The 17,737-nt window shown below is 46.1% G+C and overlaps 1 protein-coding gene across 2 annotated transcripts in view; it reads left to right on the top strand.

Annotated features, from left to right (window-relative positions):
* The window catches only part of LOC129343294 (cytosolic beta-glucosidase-like), a 127,312-nt gene that overhangs the window by 20,824 nt on the left and 88,751 nt on the right, over positions 1-17,737 (top strand). The window contains exon 2 of one of the 2 annotated variants that reach the window (XM_054999440.1): positions 14,193-14,282. The exons of the other annotated variant lie outside the window; for it this stretch is intronic. The gene's annotated coding sequence lies outside the window, so the exon portion shown is untranslated. The remainder of the gene's footprint in view (positions 1-14,192; positions 14,283-17,737) is intronic. 2 annotated transcript variants of the gene reach the window in all.

The raw sequence follows: 17,737 nt of genomic DNA, 5'->3' as shown, positions 1-17,737 counted from the left end.
TATTTCTCCAGACCTCATCTGGCAACCCTGGCTATAAACACTCTTTTGTTTTTTTGGATTTTACTCTGAAGATTATCTGCAGCTATAGAGTCCTTGAATGCTAAGGTGATTTCACAGGTTTTTATTGGGGGCAGGTATTTGGATTCGAGTCTCTGAGTCCGTAGATTATCTACATCTTTATTTTCTCGATGGGATAACAAGTGTACCCAACTGTGCTGCAGGAACTGTGCTCAGAGCAAAGAACGCTCAGCACACATTGGAGTCTAGGGCTTCGATAGGCACCTCTGCACTGAGGCTGAAGGCTCTTTCTTCCTTGCCCAATGATCCGGGGGGTGGGTGGGGGGGTGGGTCTATTGAGGGAAGACACCGAGAAAACTTACACGGCAGAGTGGGGATTTGAACCTGGCTCTCCCAGATGCTAGTCTGATGCTCTAAGCCCACATAAGGTGATGTTAGTCACTGGCAGGGCTTTTTTTCTGGGAAAAGAGGTGGTGGAACTCAGTGGGTTGCCCTTGGAGAAAATTGCCACATGGCTGGTGGCCCCGCCCCCTGATCTCCAGACAGAGGGGAATTGAGATTGCCCACTGCGCCGCTGAGCAGCATGGAGGGCAATCTCAACTCCCCTCTGTCTGGAGATCAGGGGGCGGGGCCACCAGCCATGTGACCATTTTCAAGAGGTTCCGGAACTTCATTCCCCCATGTTCCCCCTGAAAAAAAGCCCTGGTCACTGGATGTGTTAAAGTGGTGAGCCAGCCAGAACCACGGTCTGTAGCAGGCAGTACTGATGGGGCCGTGCCAAAATGACACCCCTTTTGTAAGGCCTTTGTTTCTGAAATGACTTTCTAAAAACAAAAGGGCAGTAGAACACAGACTATCTTGTCATAAGCAAGTGGAGGAATAAGCAACATCATCCTTTACTGAACTTTATCCAAGTCTTTTGCTGACAATATGGACAAGAGCAAGAGTTACTATGATAAATAGGGTTTGTTCTCTTTTTAGACTTTATTTTCATTCACATTTTTATTTTAAGATATAAAGTTATTTTTCTTTTAATCTGCTTTTTTTTGCTTACTACAATAGATATCTCAAGCCGTGACAGGGATGTCAAATACAGATTAAAGGAAAAAAATTTCTACCCAATATTTGCTGTGGGTGGGGCACATCTGTGAGGAGTAAACTGTCTGAGTGTCTGTCCTTATCTTTATCTATTAATCTAATCTAATATTCCATTTTCTGCCCAGTGAAGACCCAAAGTGGCTTACAATGCAAAAGAGAAAATACAAGAGAAGGAGGAGGGGCGGCTTTTCAGTACAGAGCAGGGCTTCCTTTCTCTCCTGGGTAATCTTGATTAGAGATGGGCATGAACCGGAAAAAAACAAACTGTGCGGTTTGTGGTTCGTCACATTTCACAAACCACGAACTTTCACAAACCTGCCCCGGTTTGCAAACCAGTTTGTTTGCTTCGTGAAAACGTCACATTTGGGTCAGCAAATCGTCACTTCCGGGCCAGCAGAAGGGAAGTCCCTCCCCTGTTGCCTAGGAAACTGATTGATCGGACCCAGGCTGTCTGCAGTAGGGGTGTGCAAGGCCTGCCTGTTTCAGTAAACCTGATTCGGTTTTAACTGAATTAGGAAACCGTTTCGGTATTCAGGGAATACCGAATTGGCAAGCCGTTTCGGTATTCGCGTTTCGGCTTGATTCGGCCATTGTTTTCAATGAGAAAACCTCCCGGGATTCTGGGAGTCTGGGGGGGGGCATTTTCTGTCCGAATCACACCACAATTGGTGGCGGCCTTCTACTAACTTTCCTCTAACTACCCCCCAAGTTTCAGAAAGATTGGACTTTGGGGGGCCATGTTATGCCCCCACAAACAAGGTGCTCCCATCCTCCTACTCTTCATGGTTCTCTATGGGGAAAAACAAGTCATCTTTCTAGGTGGCTTGGGGTGGCATTTTGCAAGCAAAATGCACCCAACTTTCAGGGGACCTGCTCACACCTGTCCTCCCACCCTCCACCAAGTTTCAGGCAGATTCCACTTTGGGGGGCCATTTTATGGCCTCCCAAAGAAAGTGCCCCTATCCACCTCCACTATTCCCTATGGGGGAAATAAGAGAGGCTTGTGTGGCTAGGGGTGGCATTTTGCATGCAAAATGCCCTCAACCTTCAGGGGCCCATCTCCCACCTGTCCTCCCACCCTCCACCAAGGCCCAAGCTGATTCCACTTGGGGGGGCATTTTATAGCCTCCCAAAGATGTTGCTTTTAGCCCCCTCCCCTTCTCCATTATTTCCTATGGGGGAAATATGAGAGGCTTGTGTGGCTAGGGGTGGCATTTGGCATGCAAAATGCCCCCAACCTTCAGGGGCCAATCTCCTACCTCTCCTCCCACCCTCCACCAAGCTCAAGCAGATCCCACTTTGGGGGGCCATTTTATGCCCCCCAAAGGTGGTTCTCCTGCCACACCACTTTGTCTTTCTACTGTGGGGAAGGCTTCCACAGTGCAGAAACACATGGTATCGGGGTTACCAATGGCCACAGCCACAGTCCACCTGCACCCAAACTGCCAAATACCACACACACCCTCCCCAAAACCTAACCTCCCCTGTCCTGTGGCCAGCCACTTTCTATTGATTTCTGTTATGGGAAAATCTCCCACAACAGGAACCCACAGAATGTGGAATCTATGGCCACGGGCACAGCCCCCATTTTAAATATACCTCCCCCCACAGCCCCACACTGACCCAGAGACACCCTCCCCAACATTCCCGCGCCAGCCACTACCCCAGGAGCAGGCTGGCCAGCCGTCCCCCATTGTTCCCTGTGATGGGAACTTTTAAACTCTCTTTCCCAGTGTAATTATACTCAGCCTAGGGGTGCCACAATGGTGGGCACACTCCTGAGTGCAAGCTTGTCCGTGTAAAAGAGCACCTCTGAACCACAGACACCCTCCCCCCAATTCCCCCACCACCTACAGAGATGGCTGGCCAGCCAGCCCCATTGTTCCCTATGACGCAAACCAACTGCACAACAAAGATTAAAACACACACAGTGAATAAATTTTTTAAAAAATATTTTCTCACTTTCAAAGTACAAGTAGGCAAAGCATTATGACACATTACACCAGCAGTCCCCCACACTGAAAAATAACACAACTCACTTAACGTCAGAGAATCACAAAAACACAATTACTGTCAAAAACACTTTATTTCTTTAACAGCGGTAGGTTACACAGCAGGAGGGCACACCAAAGGGCATTCCAGCATTCCCCTACACAAAAATAACACAACTCACTTGACATTAAAGAATCACAAAAACACAATTCCTGTCAAAAACACTTTATTTCTTTAACTGCTTTAGGTTACATAGTAGGAGGGCACAACAGGGCATGAAAGCAGTCTACTACACAAAATAACACAACTCACTTCACTGTTTTTGACAGCAGTTGTGTTTGGGTGATTCTCTGGTGTGAAGTAAGTTGGGTTATTTTTGTGTGGTGTACTGTTTTTATGCCCTGTTGTGCCCTCCTACTGTGTAACCTAAAGCAGTTAAAGAAATAAAGTGTTTTTGACAGGAATTGTGTTTTTGTGATTCTTTAATGTGAAGTGAGTTGTGTTATTTTTGTGTAGGGGAATGCTGGAATGCCCTTTTTTATGCCCGCCTGCTGTGTAACCTACAGCTGTTAAAAAATAAAGTGTTTTTGACAGCAATTGTTTTTTGGGTGATTCTTTAATGTGAAGTGAGTTATTTTTTTTGTAAATTACTACTAGCATGCACTTTAGTGTGCCCTCCTGCTGTGTAACCTAAAGCTGTTCAAGAAATAAAGTGTTTTTGACGGGAATTGTGTTTTTGTGATTCTTTAATGTGAAGTGAGTTGTGTAATTTTTGTGTAGGGGAATGCTGGAATGCCCTTTGGTGTGCCCCCCTGCTGAGTAACCTAAAGCTGTTCAAGAAATATAGTGTTTTTGACAGCTATTGTGCTCTTGTGATTCTTTAATCTGAAGTGAGTTGTGTTATTTTTGTGTAGGGGAATGTTGGAATGCCCTTTGGTGTGCCCTCCTGCTGTGTAACCTACAGCTGTTAAAGAAATAGTGTTTTTGACAGTAATTGTGTTTTTGTGATTCTTTAATGTGAAGTGAGTTGTGTTATTTTTCAGTGTGGGGGACTGCTGGTGTAATGTGTCATAATGCTTTGCCTACTTGTACTTTGGAAGTGAGAAAATATTTTTTAAAAAACTATTCAGTGTGTGTTTGTGTTTTAATCTTTGTTGTGCAGTTGGTTCGCATCATAGGGAACAATGGGGCTGGCTGGCCAGCCATCTCTGTAGGTGATGGGGGAATTGGGGGGAGGGTGTCTGTGGTTCAGAGGTGCTCTTTTACAGGGACAAGCTCGCACTCAGGAGTGTGCCCACCATTGTGGCACCCCTGGGCTGTGCATAATTGCCCTGGGAAAGAGAGTTTAAAAGTTCCCATCACAGGGAACAATGGGGGACGGCTGGCCAGCCTGCTCCTGGGGTAGTGGCCAGTGTGGGAATGTTGGGGAGGGTGTCTTTGGGTCACTGTGGGGCTGTGGGGGGGAGGTGTATTTAAAATGGGGGCTGTGCCCGTGGCCATAGATGCCACATTCCGTGGGTTCCTGTTGTGGGAGATTTTCCCATAACAGGAATCAATAGAAAGTGGCTGGCCACAGGACAGGGGAGATTAAGTTTTGGGGAGGGTGTGTGTGGTATTTGGCAGTTTGGGTGCAGGTGGACTGTGGTTGTGGCCATTGGCAACCCGGTCCCATGTGTTTTTGTGGTGTGGAAGTCTTCCCCACAGTAGAAAGACAAAGTGGTGTGGCAGGAGAACCACCTTTGGGGGGCATAAAATGAGCCCCCAAAGTGGGATCTGGTTGAGCTTTGGTGGAAGGTGGGAGGACAGGTAGGAGATTGGCCCCTGAAGGTTGGGGGCATCCTGCATGCAAAATGCCACCCCTAGCCACACAAGCCTCTCATATTTCCCCCATAGGAAATAATGGAGAAAGGGGGGGCTAAGAGCAGCATCTTTGGGAGGCCATAAAATGGCCCCCCAAAGTGGGATCTGCTTGAGCCTTGGTGGAGGGAGTGGGGACAGGTAGGAGATGGGCCCCTGAAGGTTGAGGGCATTTTGCATGCAAAATGCCACCCCTAGCCACACAAGCCTCTCTTATTTCCCCCATAGGGAATAATGGAGTGGAGGTTGATAGGATCACCTTCTTTGGGAGGCCATAAAATGGCCCCCCAAAGTGGAATCTGCCTGAAACTTGGTGGAGGGTGGGAGGACAGGTGGGAGCAGGTCCTCTGAAAGCTGAGTGCATTTTGCTTGCAAAATGCCACCCCAAGCCACCTAGAAAGATGGCTTGTTTTTCCCCATAGAGAACCATGGAGAGTAGGAGGATGGGGGCACCTTGTTTGTGGGGGCATAACATGGCCCCCCAAAGTCCAATCTTTCTGAAACTTGGGGGGGTAGTTAGAGGAGAGTTAGTAGAAGGTCTCCACCAAGTTTGGTGTGATTCGGACAGAAAATGCCCCCCCAGACTCCCGGAAAGCCGGGAGAAGGTTTTCTCATTGAAAACAATGGCCGAATCGTTTCAGTAATCTCTGTTTCAGTATTCCCGAAATTTTTCGGCAGTCAGAAAAAGTTTCGGAAATACTGAAAAAAACCGAAACGGCCCTGATTTGGTAACTTTAACCTAATTAGATTACCGAATTGCACACCCCTAGTCTGCAGTGACGAACCAAAAAACAAACCATATGAACCAGCCTAAAGTTCATGGCAATTCGTCAGAAACGGGCTCTGACGAACCGCTGGTTTGCGAACCACAAACTGATCTGGTTCGTACCAAATTTTGGTTTGTATTTCAGATCGTGCCCATTTCTAATCTTGATGCCAGCTCAAAAATTCCTGTGAGCACTCCAGGCCTTACATACATGTAAAGCACAAGGAAAATAGAGTCTGTTACATGTTACGTGGCTGCTGCTATCCAGCGAGCAGATGTTCCCCATCTCTCTCCTGTCATTGCTGTTTGGGCTGTTGCATGTAAAGAGCAGAAAACATAGGACTGGATCCAGTGCAAAATTTCTACTTGTGCTAGAGCTCTTGTGCAAGCAGAAACACAGGAAAAAGACATCAGTAGCCACTTGTTCTAAGTCAGACTTATGGTATCCTTTCTTGCAGTTCTACTTGGCCAAGATTTTGTGCAGCATGTTTCTGGGCCCTGTAATATATAAGGAGGGAAGGGATAGATATTGTGTATGTTCTTCCACAAGAAGAACTGTGCCAAGTTCATTTTTGTTTCCACTTGCATATCACTGGATCCAAGTTGTAAAATAGAAAGTTTTAGAAAGCTAGAACTGAAATGCAGCCTTAGAGCTGGTTGAAAGAGTGCGTGCCCCAGAATCTGATGTACAAAAACCATGCAGAAAAACAATAGAGTTTCCAGTGTTTTTAGGATCTTGCTTGCTTCTGCTGTGCTATATATTTACAAGGCCCCATATGTCTATAGTGCTTTCTTACCTGGAAAACCTGCTTGGTAGCACTGCCTCTGAAACTTCTCATAGGTTAAGAGAGCGCATGACTGGTTGCCCAGGCACATGGTGGTGGTGGAGAGTGCCCTAAAGTCATAGATGCCCCATGACAATCCCCTGGTGGAGTTTTCATGGCAAGAGACTAACAGAGGTAGTTTGCCATTGCCTGCCTCTGCAACCCTGGTCTTTGTTGGAGGTCTCCCATCCAATTACTAACCAAGGCCGACCCTGCTTAGCTTCTGACAAGATTGGGCTCACCTGGGCTATCCAGGTCAGGGCCGTCCAGGTGCATACCAGGCAGGCATTGGTTGCTTGGAACTATTATAAATGTTGCATTTGGGGGTAAAATAAAACACTGAAAATAAATTAACTCATATGATCTACTTGGAAGGAGGTCAGTCGAGATTAGTTGACCATGCAACAAACAGAACATGGTCTCGGTTAGCAAACTTTATTTTAGCAGCACTTAATAACAAAGAAGTACCTAAACACAGAAGTTCTGTCTGTCAGCAAAAGAGACCTTGGCAGTATGCCACCCACAGAATCACTGGCAGTATATTGCAATTCTGCTGAGGTTCTTTTATGGGTGTTTGCTGTATTAAATATAAAAATAGTCTGTGACCTAGACCTTGGGAAGTTGTACCAGGTGACTAACATTGATCTTTTGTACATTTTGAGAATGATGAGGTGTTGTAGTTTCTGTTTGGTTGTGGGCACAGATAGTCCAAGATACTTTACAGGCGACTAGCTGGCAAAACTACCCTGTTATCATCCTGAAAACCCATGCCCCAACAAAAAATAATCTTTAGTACTGTAAAAAGAACTGTTGGCCCTGGCACATCCAGGGGATTAAGGTAGGCGCAGTTGAGCCTCAAAGAGGAGGACATTCTTCCAAAGGTGAGTGCCACCACTGAAAATACCTTGTCTCAGGTCATAACCAGCTTTACTGCCCGTCTCACATCTACAGGTAGGAGAACAGTAGGGTTGCTAGGCATGGCATGGCAACTGGCAGGAGTCCAGGGTGTGGGGATATAGGGTGACAGTGTGACATCACTTCTGGGGAAAACCTGGAAGTAATGTTCGTATTCACTAGGAATTGCCGGAATCTCTATGATAAAACCATGCAGAAAAACAATAGAGTTTCCAGTGATTCCCAGAAGGGGCTGGCATCACTTCCGGGTCTCTTCCAAAAGTGATGTCATACTGTTGACCCAACAGTGGAGTTTTTATTTGTTTTTTCGCCTACCAGAAGGTCTCCCACCATAGCAGAAGACCTGGCAATCCTGGGGCACAGATAGCATAGCTTGGTAAGAGGATTTTTCTTTTTCTTCTCTCCATTGGCGCACTCCCATTGCCACCTCCAGGTTTCCTTCTCACCTTTGTGTTCTTATTAAATACTTTTCATTGCAATGAAAGATTGGTCAGCCTGGATTTTTGAAAGCAGCTTCAGGTGCTCAGTTGTGCCTGGTTGTCCTGTCCTTTCGTCCTGCTTTTTCATTTAGCAGGGTCGCATTTTCTCTTGGCTTGTGTTCCTCTTTATGAGAAAGGTGGAGTGATCTTCCTCTGCTGAAGGGAACTTTGGCTATCTCTGCGTGTCACATTTTTCTCGTGCCCTTCTTCCCCTTGATCCGAGCAGCAGAGGGTGGCTTATGTCATTTCCCTCCCCTCCGTTTTATTTTTGCTACAGCCCTGTGAGATAAGTAGCGAAGATGATGGCCCAAAGAGAGCTTCATGGCAAAGTGGGGATTTTAACTTAAGTGTCCCAGTGCCAGTCCAGTTTTAACCACTAGATGATACTGTATCTGTGTATAGGGTTGCTATATCTGTGTCATAAGTAGAGATGGGCACGGACCTGAATACGAACCAAAAAACCCCACGAACCCGCCCAGTTTGTGGTTTGCGAACCAGTGGTTTGTGGAAGCTCATTTCCACGAATCTCCATGAACTGATCTACTGGTTTGTTTGGTTCGTATTAAAGGGCAGTTTAAATGGGGAAATGGCCATTTAAACTTTTCCTGCCACTTGCAAGCAGCAGGTCCCTTTAAGCTATCAGCTGGCAGGCGGCAGGGGGGATCCCAAAACATTAAAACACTTCATGAATGTAAACCTTTGGTACCTCTTCTATCTTCTTGCACATTGCTCTGGTTATGCTTACTAGGTTGTTTATCTCCCTTAATACATGGGTTGTTTTTTATTCATTTCATGAAAGTACAAACCAGGTATCTTTGGCAGCCTTTAACAGCTAAAGAGGTTAAGTTTTGAGGGACCCTAAGTACCTTATTTAAATACTGGGGTATTGGCAGCATGTAGGGTCTTTTTTATCCTACTATATAAAAGGTTAGGTGTATTAAAGACAACTCCTGCCCTGATGCATCTCCAGAGGGTGCTGCTGTGGAGGGAAGCCCAGATAAGGCACACAGACCATTAGAGAGCACGCCGCTGTGGGAAAACCAGGCAGCAATCAGGTGCAGAGTAGGCAGCAATGCCTGCTCCTGCCTTCACCCAGCTGGGATGAGGAGTGGAGCAGGTGGCAATGTCTGATCCCCATTTTAACCCATCTGGAATCAGAAGCAAAGCAGGTGGCAATACCCACCCCCTGTTTTCACCCAGCTGGGATCAGGATTGGAGTAAGTGGCAGTGCCCGCCCCCCCTTCACTCAGCTTGGATCAGGAGCAGAGAAGATGGCAATGCTCACCCGCCACCTTCACCCAGCTAGGATCAGGCACGGAGTAGGTGGCAATGCCCACCTACTGCCTTCACCCAGCTGGGATCTGGAGTGGAGTAGGTGGCAATGCCCGCCCCTCGCCATCACCCACCTGGGATAAGGAGCGGAACAGGTGGCAATGCCGCCCCTATTCACCTGGCTGGAATTAGGCACAGAGCAGGAGGCAATGCCCTCCCCCCCTTCACCCGGCCGGGATTGGAAGCGGAGCAGGTGGCAATGCCTGCTCCACTTTACCCGGCTGGGAACAGGTGTCGTGGCTACAAGACCCTGGCGCCTCAACCCAGCTGAGGGGCCGGCAGTGTCCTATAGACCAGTTCACACAAGTTACAAAACTGGTAAACAAGGGAAAGTCCCTAAAATGCCCTACAAATCTGCCACCAGTCCCTTAGTGTTTTCCCAAAGCCTAGGAGTGGAGGGACACCACTCCAAGCCTGTAAGGGAACTAAGCAAAATGAAGCTACCTTGCAAGAATGGTTTTGCAAGCAGAGCCCACAGCAAAATAAGTTTATGGTAGGTGGTTCACGTATGTTTGCAAACGTAAGTTCAGCAGAATAGTTTAAAGCTTTGAGACTCTAAAGTCAACAAACCCACACAGAAATATAATTATTTTATTTAAGGTGCAAGGTCATAATAAATGCATGGGAGAGAATGTGAGGATGAAACAAAAAAACTCTATAGCTTTGAAAGCTCTAACTATACATACCAATATTTCAGCAGAAGGTAAATCACAGAGTTGTCAAAGGTGCGGGAGGCACAGTCCCTGGTTGAGAAGCAAAGAATGGCTGGGCTTCACAGCAAAGCAAAACGGGTGGTTGCCTGAGCTTCCATCCAGTCGGAGCGAGATTTGAGATGATGGGCGGGTTACAATGGAGGCTCTCTGTAACCCACCTACGGTCTGAATCTCCATGTTGGGTAGTTGGTTCATATGCCATTTTGGTGCCTCCGTGGTGCGGGCCCTGCATCCAGTCAGGCAGCAAAACGCTGATGTCACTGGCAACAGGAGAGTACGTGCTAAAGAGGATGGGAGCAAAAGCTGCAGCCCCTGGCGCCAGCCCTCTACCTTGCAGGTGCAAATTGGTTCTCAAAATCAAGAATGTTAACTGGTTCACACAACAGTATTATTTTACTATCTCGATGTTAGGAGTTTGCATTCTTTGATCTAGAACAACATTTCATTATTATTATTATTATTATTATTATTTGGAAAAGGCTTTGGCTCAAAAAGGAATCTGTTCTGCCTCCTTTAGCTTGCCTACAGCAGAGTGGGTGGCTTTGCAAACAAGCTAAAGAGTGGAGCAGATCTCTCTTGCCTGTCTCTGGCTTCATTTCCACTTGACACTTTCTCTTGGGAAGTATTTCTGAAGAACGTCAGACATTATATATAAAAAATCACTTTGCAAGCTTCTGAGCTGCAGCCCCTTAAGACACGGAATCTATGTCTGACTTCTGGTCCATCAAATCTCATGCAAGGTCTCCTTTTTAAAGGCACTAGTTTAGGTTGTATGCAATATACGTATGAGTTTAGTATGAGTTGCCAAATTAAAGGGTAAAAAAAATCAGAAAAAATTAAATATTTGAGCTTGCTGAAACTGATAGACATATGAAGAGTCTCTACCAGCTATTGGAAGATCCGCTGCGATGGTTCCAAATTTGCAAGATTTCTGCCTTCAGTTCATTATAGTGCTCATGTGCAAATTTTCATCATACTCATTGGAAGCAAGTCTGGAGGGCCCTCTAAAGTGGGAGGGACAGACTAGGAATGCTCATGGTGAGTTGCTTACTGGTAGAAGAGAAAGCAGCAGGTAGGTAGCTATGCAGAACAGCAGGATTCGAGGCCAAGGGTACCTTAGAGGCCAACATGATTTTCAGGGTATCTGAAGAAGGAAGCTCTGACTCTCCAAAGCTTATACCCTGAAGATCTGGTTTGCTCTAAAGTGCCACTGGACTCAAATCCAGCTAGGAACCAGTGAGGAGAAAACCCTGAAGGAAGATCATAAGGCACAGAGTAGCTGAAAGGCTACAGAGGACTCTCTAAAGCAGCTGTTGGAGGCAGGAAAGTGTTCTCTGTGGTCCATTGGGATGTGTACAACAGTCTTGCAATTTGGAAGGAGCAGAAAGAGAAATCAAGCCAGGCAGTCAGGTAAGAGGCTCTGCGGGGACGTTGAAGGAAGGGGTAACAGTTGCCCTGATAGAGCTTGCTGGGGCTGAACAGCTGAGAAGCTGGAGAGAGGGATCGCTCGAGGCCCCGTCCCCTTCTAAAGATGCTGAACCAATCAGCTGACCCCTGAGATCCAGCAGAAACTTTCTGTCTTGCCTGTCTCCATCTGAGAATCTCAGAAAGGTGCAGAAGGAGCTTCCAGGTAAAACCTATTTGAGCAAAGATGGTAATGGGATAAAATAAACACGCTTCTATACGACGGACAGCAGTGCTCGTCAAATCACCTTCTTCTCTGTTAAAAGCTTTGTGGAGACCCAACTTCAAATATGCAGTGGATACGTGGCAGGGAGATGCAGCCAGTCAAGGGTCCCCAAGTGTTTAGGAATTTGTCTCCTTCCCTGTAACATGGTAGAACATTTCTTCCATAGCCTGATGTAATTCTGTTGTGTGTCCCCTTGTCTTAAGCTTTTGGCTGGCAGAGCGTTATACACGGGGCTTTTTTTCTGGGAAAAGAGGTGGTGGAACTCAGTGGGTTGCCCTTGGAGAAAATGGTCACATGGCCGGTGGCCCCACCCCCTGATCTCCAGACAGAGGGGAGCTTAGATTGTGGCATGGAGGGCAATCTAAACTCCCCTCTGTCTGGAGATCAGGGGGCGGGGCCACCAGCCATGTGACCGTTTTCAAGAGGTTCCGGAACTCTGTTCCACCGCGTTCCTGCTGAAAAAAAGCCCTGGTTATACAGAGTGATGGACAGTCATGTACGTTAGGGATAAGAATGTTGGACTGATTCGAAGACACTATTTTGGGCATCTGTCCTGCGAAATTCGAAGCTTCATGGTGTGTGTTTAGCATAGCAGGCAAAAAGGAAGCTGTAAAGAAAGATGCCTCTCATTTCCTGTTATTTTTTTTTTACTTTTTAAGAACTGAGGTAGTCAAAGTTCTTCTCACTAAGAACTCAGTTTATAATATGCTTTTTAACTTTTGGTCTAATCCTTTTCACGCTTGATTTAAGATGTTAATGTAGAACTAAATCCTTCCCTGTGTGGTAACTCTTGATTTAGACAAAAAAAAGAGAGCCTTGCGTCTTGGAAGAGTGTTGGTCGTGTGACGTGAGCTCATGGTCTTGGCCTGAAGAAAGGGTGCCTGCTTAGTGAATATTCTTGTTATCGGGAGCTTTTCTTTCCATCTATCTTTCAAGGTTTTAGATTCTCTCAGCTCTTTCTGGGGAAGAGAGGAGGTATAATTCATATAATAGGTCCCAGAAGCTAAATTCATGTTGATGCTTTCTTGTGAGAAAACCTATCTACTGAGTATTCACTAAGAGAATGCTCTAACTGCAAAGAAGTGAAGTGCTTACTTGACACTTTTGAAGGGGCACCTCTGAAGAATTCCTTCTTTTTCTTCATGCAAATACTATTCAAATCACTTCTTCAGCAATTAAAGAGCATTAGGTAGGCCCTCCGTTAAGATAAATGTACCTTTAAAAGTGGAGTCTATCATTATTTAAAAGCAAAGCCCTAGAGCAAAATGCGTGCCGTTGCCAGCAGCTTTCGTTAAATCTAAAATTAGCCATGCTGATTAAATGGATTTTGCATAACCTTAACTGTTAATCCCGCATATTGGAATCTCACCCCCACCACCACATTGAAAATCTTAGCACACTAAGAATGCAAGGTGGCTTAGGAAGTTTCTTCTGAGTTTTATTTTGGTAAGTTTTAAGCCTCTGTGTCGGTGTTAATATTGATGCCAACTTTATGACAATAGTAAACCATTCCTGATACATAGCTGGCTGGCAAAATGCATACTAAACTCCAAGGGGGAAATGCTGCTGTTTGTTGAGAAGGCAGAATTTAAGCCATATGGGAAAAGAGGACTGATTGTTTTTTTAAAAAAGAAATTAAACACAAAAGAGTTCGATCCAGAGCTGATGCAGATGGAAGGATACTGGTAGAGAAGAGGAAGGGGGTATCTGCTGGTTCTCCCTTCCCACTACAGGCTCCGATACAGAGGGACGCAGGGTATTTTAGGTGGCAAAGTTTTAAATGGATGTCATAGCTAGATACTTGGAGGGGAAAAAACAGGGTAGCTGGTCCTCCTAGCAAGCAGCCCCAAACTGAGAGCCACAAAGAATTAACCATGGTATTGCCAGTATGAAAATAAAGCAGGTGGCAGATTCTTGTAGCAGAGGTTGAGATAATGCAGATGTCAGCCCACATGTCAGAAGAAAGTAACCTGTTTTGGTGACTCACCGTTGGGATCATGCATCCGATCCATTCAGATGATGGATTTCCATAGATTTACAGCTGTTTCCCAGGCTCTTATGCCTTGTGCTGGATTGTTTATTTTTGCTTGGAAGTTTTTTTTAATGAATCAGATGAAGAAGTAAAAGTAGACTGTATTTGTCTTGTTCTTTAATATTTGTAATTTTCCATACATGCTGTACAGTTTGTTTTTATATTGGCAATACATTTTCAAATTCTTTGTGGTCCTTTGTGTTGTACTGATAACTAGATGTTCAACAGCTGACGTGGGCCCTTTCAGCACGGTCATTTTGCTTCAGTTCAGTTTCCGTTCAGCTTCCCAAGATCTCCAGAGTTCCACATCTACAGGGACTCATGGGATGCAGAATCAAATATTGTCCCTCTTTCTCCCGAGTTTTCCCTCTCCGGATATACCAGGACCTTTTCTGCCTCTGCATTGCCACTGATGCATCCTGTGTGTGTGCAAAAGTCTTAATCCTTAACTGTGTCTCTTCCTTTTGTTTTCCCAGGCGCTGATTGGTTGGCTGCCCGTCGGTAACCATTCCCACCCTCCTTAGCTCTCTGAACTCCTTTCCCGCCATTTTTATCATTAAAGCAAGGTAAGATTCGTAATGCCTCTGCTTCATTTGCTTCCTCCCTCCTAGCTTTAAAAGTGAGGGAAGATTCATAAGGCTGATGCTCCGTTCGCTTCCTCCCTCCCAGCTATACATTCTCATTTATTTTTTTAAAAAGCCAAGAAAGAGTTGTAATGTTGCTGCTAGGAAAGGGTTAAAAGGCTGATGCTCCATTCACTTCCCCCCTCCTAGCTATAGCCATACACTCTCATTTATTTGTTTTAAAGCCAGGAAAGAGTCTTAACATTGCTTGCTTCCTCCTTCCTAAGCCTATGTGTGTTTCAGGATTCTCCTAATGCCAAAGAGGAAAAAAACTCCAAAGATGTGTGTGAATAGCCAGGGAGGGAGGGAGCCGCAGCAGCAGGGAAGCACACTTCACTGGCTTAAAAAAAACAGTTAATGAGAACGTATGCTTATAGCAAGGAGAGAGGAAGCCAAACAGTCTTTTAAACAGGAGGGAGGAAGCGAATGAAGCGCCAGCCTTTTAACCTTTTCCTGGTTTTAAAGCCAGGAGGGAGGAAGCGAACGAAGCAGCAACGTTATGACTCTTTCTTGGCTTTAAAAAAAAATAAACAAGAGTGGAACATGCACGAAAAGTACATGTTTCCCCCCAGAATCTGCCACCAATTGCCTGTCCAGTGGCCATGGGACAGCCCAATCTGGGAATGGGCTCCAACCTTGCAATATTATGACGCATGCACAATTTTTTTTTAAAAAAGTGACATCAGCTCCAGCCCCCACAAACAGCAGTTTCAAACAGACACCTCTCAACTTGTCAGCAGACACTAAATTGCCTCGAGGTTGTGCAGTGCAGAATATTGGGAGCCCAAGCCGATTCAGCGCTGATTGGCGTGAATACTCAGAGGCACTGGCTTAAATTGTGCTGTGCTGAAAGGGTCATGGAGCTGGAGACTAGGGGGAGGAAGAGTAGGGGGTGAGAAGGGGTCTGTAACACTTCCTCCCATCTGTCTGCCACTTCCTTCCCTGTTACTGTCCCTCCTGCAAATCCCTCCCCCAAGTCATTTTCCCTAAGATGCAGCAAGCAAGCATTGATAATCTTGGCTGGAGGAATTGCTGCTACAGGGAAAAGATATAGATCCAGAGGAGTTATCTGTGTTAGTCTGTAGTTGCAAAATAGTAAAGAGTCTAGTAGCACCTTTAAGACTAACCAACTTTATTGTAGTATAAGCTTTTGAGAACCACAGCTCTCTTTGTCAGATGCATCGTCCGCTTTTGAGAACCACAGCGCTCTTTGTCAGATGCTTGGCAAGTATGAAGAAACTGGCCAGAGATGGGCTATGTCTCTGGTCAGTTTCTTCATACTAAGGGCTATATCTCTGGCCAGTTTCTTCATACCCTCCGTGCATCTGACAAAGAGAGCTGTGATTCAGGGAAAGGATTAAGATACATCCTGCCACTGCATCCTTCAGTGCCTTTCTGTGTGTGTGTGGGGGGGGACAGTCCTAGAGTGTTCAGCATTCAGACCCTCCCCAAAGGGGACCAGTTCATATTTCCTGGACAAATGGGACATGGATCCTGGGACTGGTCCTGCTGTGCCTTGACCTCCACCTCATCCGGCCATTTTCAGGCATTTTCAGTATGCACAGGACCGGCGCGCCCATAGAGGCCAGATAGGTGGTGGCCTCAGGCGCGGGGTGCCAGAGGGAGTGCTGGAGGAGGCGCAGGGGCCGGGAGCGTGCCCCCAAAGCAGAAGCCTCCTATCCCTCCCACCCTGCACTGCCACCGCCACCGCCAGCACAAGCCCCCCGGCTGGGCGCAGCCACTGCAGGCAGGCATCTGTGGCAGTGCAGGCAACCGAGCGGGAGAGCTCGAAGGCTGCCCGCCACAGTGATCGGGCCACCGGCGGCAGCACGTGCGCACTCCCGTGATGACGTCATGTGTGACGTCATCATGCAGGCTGGTGCACGCGTACGCTTGCACGTGCACGGGACAACATCCAGCCAGCCGGCCGAGAGCACCGCAAACCCTTGCACTGCCCCTGAGTATGCATCATCCCCAGCTTGGCTACATGCTATCCTTGGGAGAGAGGTGGGGGTATAATCTGACTTCTTCTTACTCCAGTTGCCGGTTTGAGGCCAGCCCAAATCAGACTCAAAAGCAGACATTTTCTTGTGTGGGTGCTGTGGCCTCATGTTGTTCATGAGGTGGCGTACTTGGGCAGGTTACGATGGCCCTAAGGGAACACGAAATGACTGGCTGATCAAGGAGTTGGATCATGTTCCTGATAAGAAAAAGTATAAAGGAAACGGGGGGGGGGGGTGCATGTGACAAGATTGAGTGGTATATAATTACACAAGATATGGAAAAAAGTAAATATAGAGAACTTTTTCTTCCTCCTCGGTGATACTAGAGGAAGGGGGACTGAGGTCGATGGGCAATAGTTTCAGGACCAGCTAATACTTACGTAACTGATGGAATTTACTGCCTCGTGAAGTAACAGCAGCTGCAAGTGTAGAGAACTTTAAAGGGGGATAATGTGGAGGATAGTTCATCAGTGGCTTCTAGTCCTTTATGTTCCCTTATGGAACCTTTATGTTTGGGGGGGGGGGGCGTGGATGTCTGAATATCCGTTCTGTGCGTGGACAAGATGTGTAGATTTTGGTCTATGTGACCTCCTTGCAGGCTTTCGAGAGGTGTCTAGGAAGGAACTAGGCACTACGGGAAAACAGGTTGTTGGAATAGATGTGGACCTTGAGTCCCATCCAGCTCTTATGTCCATATGTCAAAATTTCTCACCTAGTTTCTTCTCCGGGGATCAGCATTCCTATAGCAAAAGAAGAAGAAGTCCAAAACAAGCAGTGGTGGAGAACTTGCTTATTTCTGATGTTCTCCACCCCCAAATCTCAGGAATAACTGCAGGTGGATTTAAGTGATGATACGATCTTTCAGCTCCTCTTTTCTAAGTTTCTTTGAGGAAAAAAATCAAAATGGCAGACTATTATAGAGATTCAATGATTTTAGATCTCTACTGCTTCAGTTTTGCCCTCCAGAATTCTTGAAGAAATCAATTAGTGGGAAAATTATTTATTAATTGAGCACTTAGTGTTCTGACTTTTTTATATCAATTAGCACTTTCGTCCTCCATGTATAGAGCATTAATGTATTAATTGCTTTAAACCTCACTTTATCAGCAATGAACCGAATGAGCTGACAGTTGTGTTTTGTACATATTTATATCTATTATGCAGAAAATTGATCACTACAACTCCCTGAAGTCATTCACCATCATTGATTATGACAATTTCTGCTGAATAATTGGCTGGCAAAATTGGGTTTTTAGAAACTAATGATCCTGTGGTTCGTGGGTCAGTTCAGTAAGAAATTGAACTTGGGTGGAACAGAGAATTTTCTTAATTTTTTCCACTGCCTCTCAAATGCCTTGAGGATATTATGTTCCCCGCCTGTTTCCTTCCCTCCGT

Source organism: Eublepharis macularius, chromosome 15 (assembly GCF_028583425.1).
Source record: "Eublepharis macularius isolate TG4126 chromosome 15, MPM_Emac_v1.0, whole genome shotgun sequence".
Lineage (NCBI taxonomy): Eukaryota > Metazoa > Chordata > Lepidosauria > Squamata > Eublepharidae > Eublepharis > Eublepharis macularius.
This window is presented reverse-complemented; position numbering and strand designations above follow the sequence as displayed.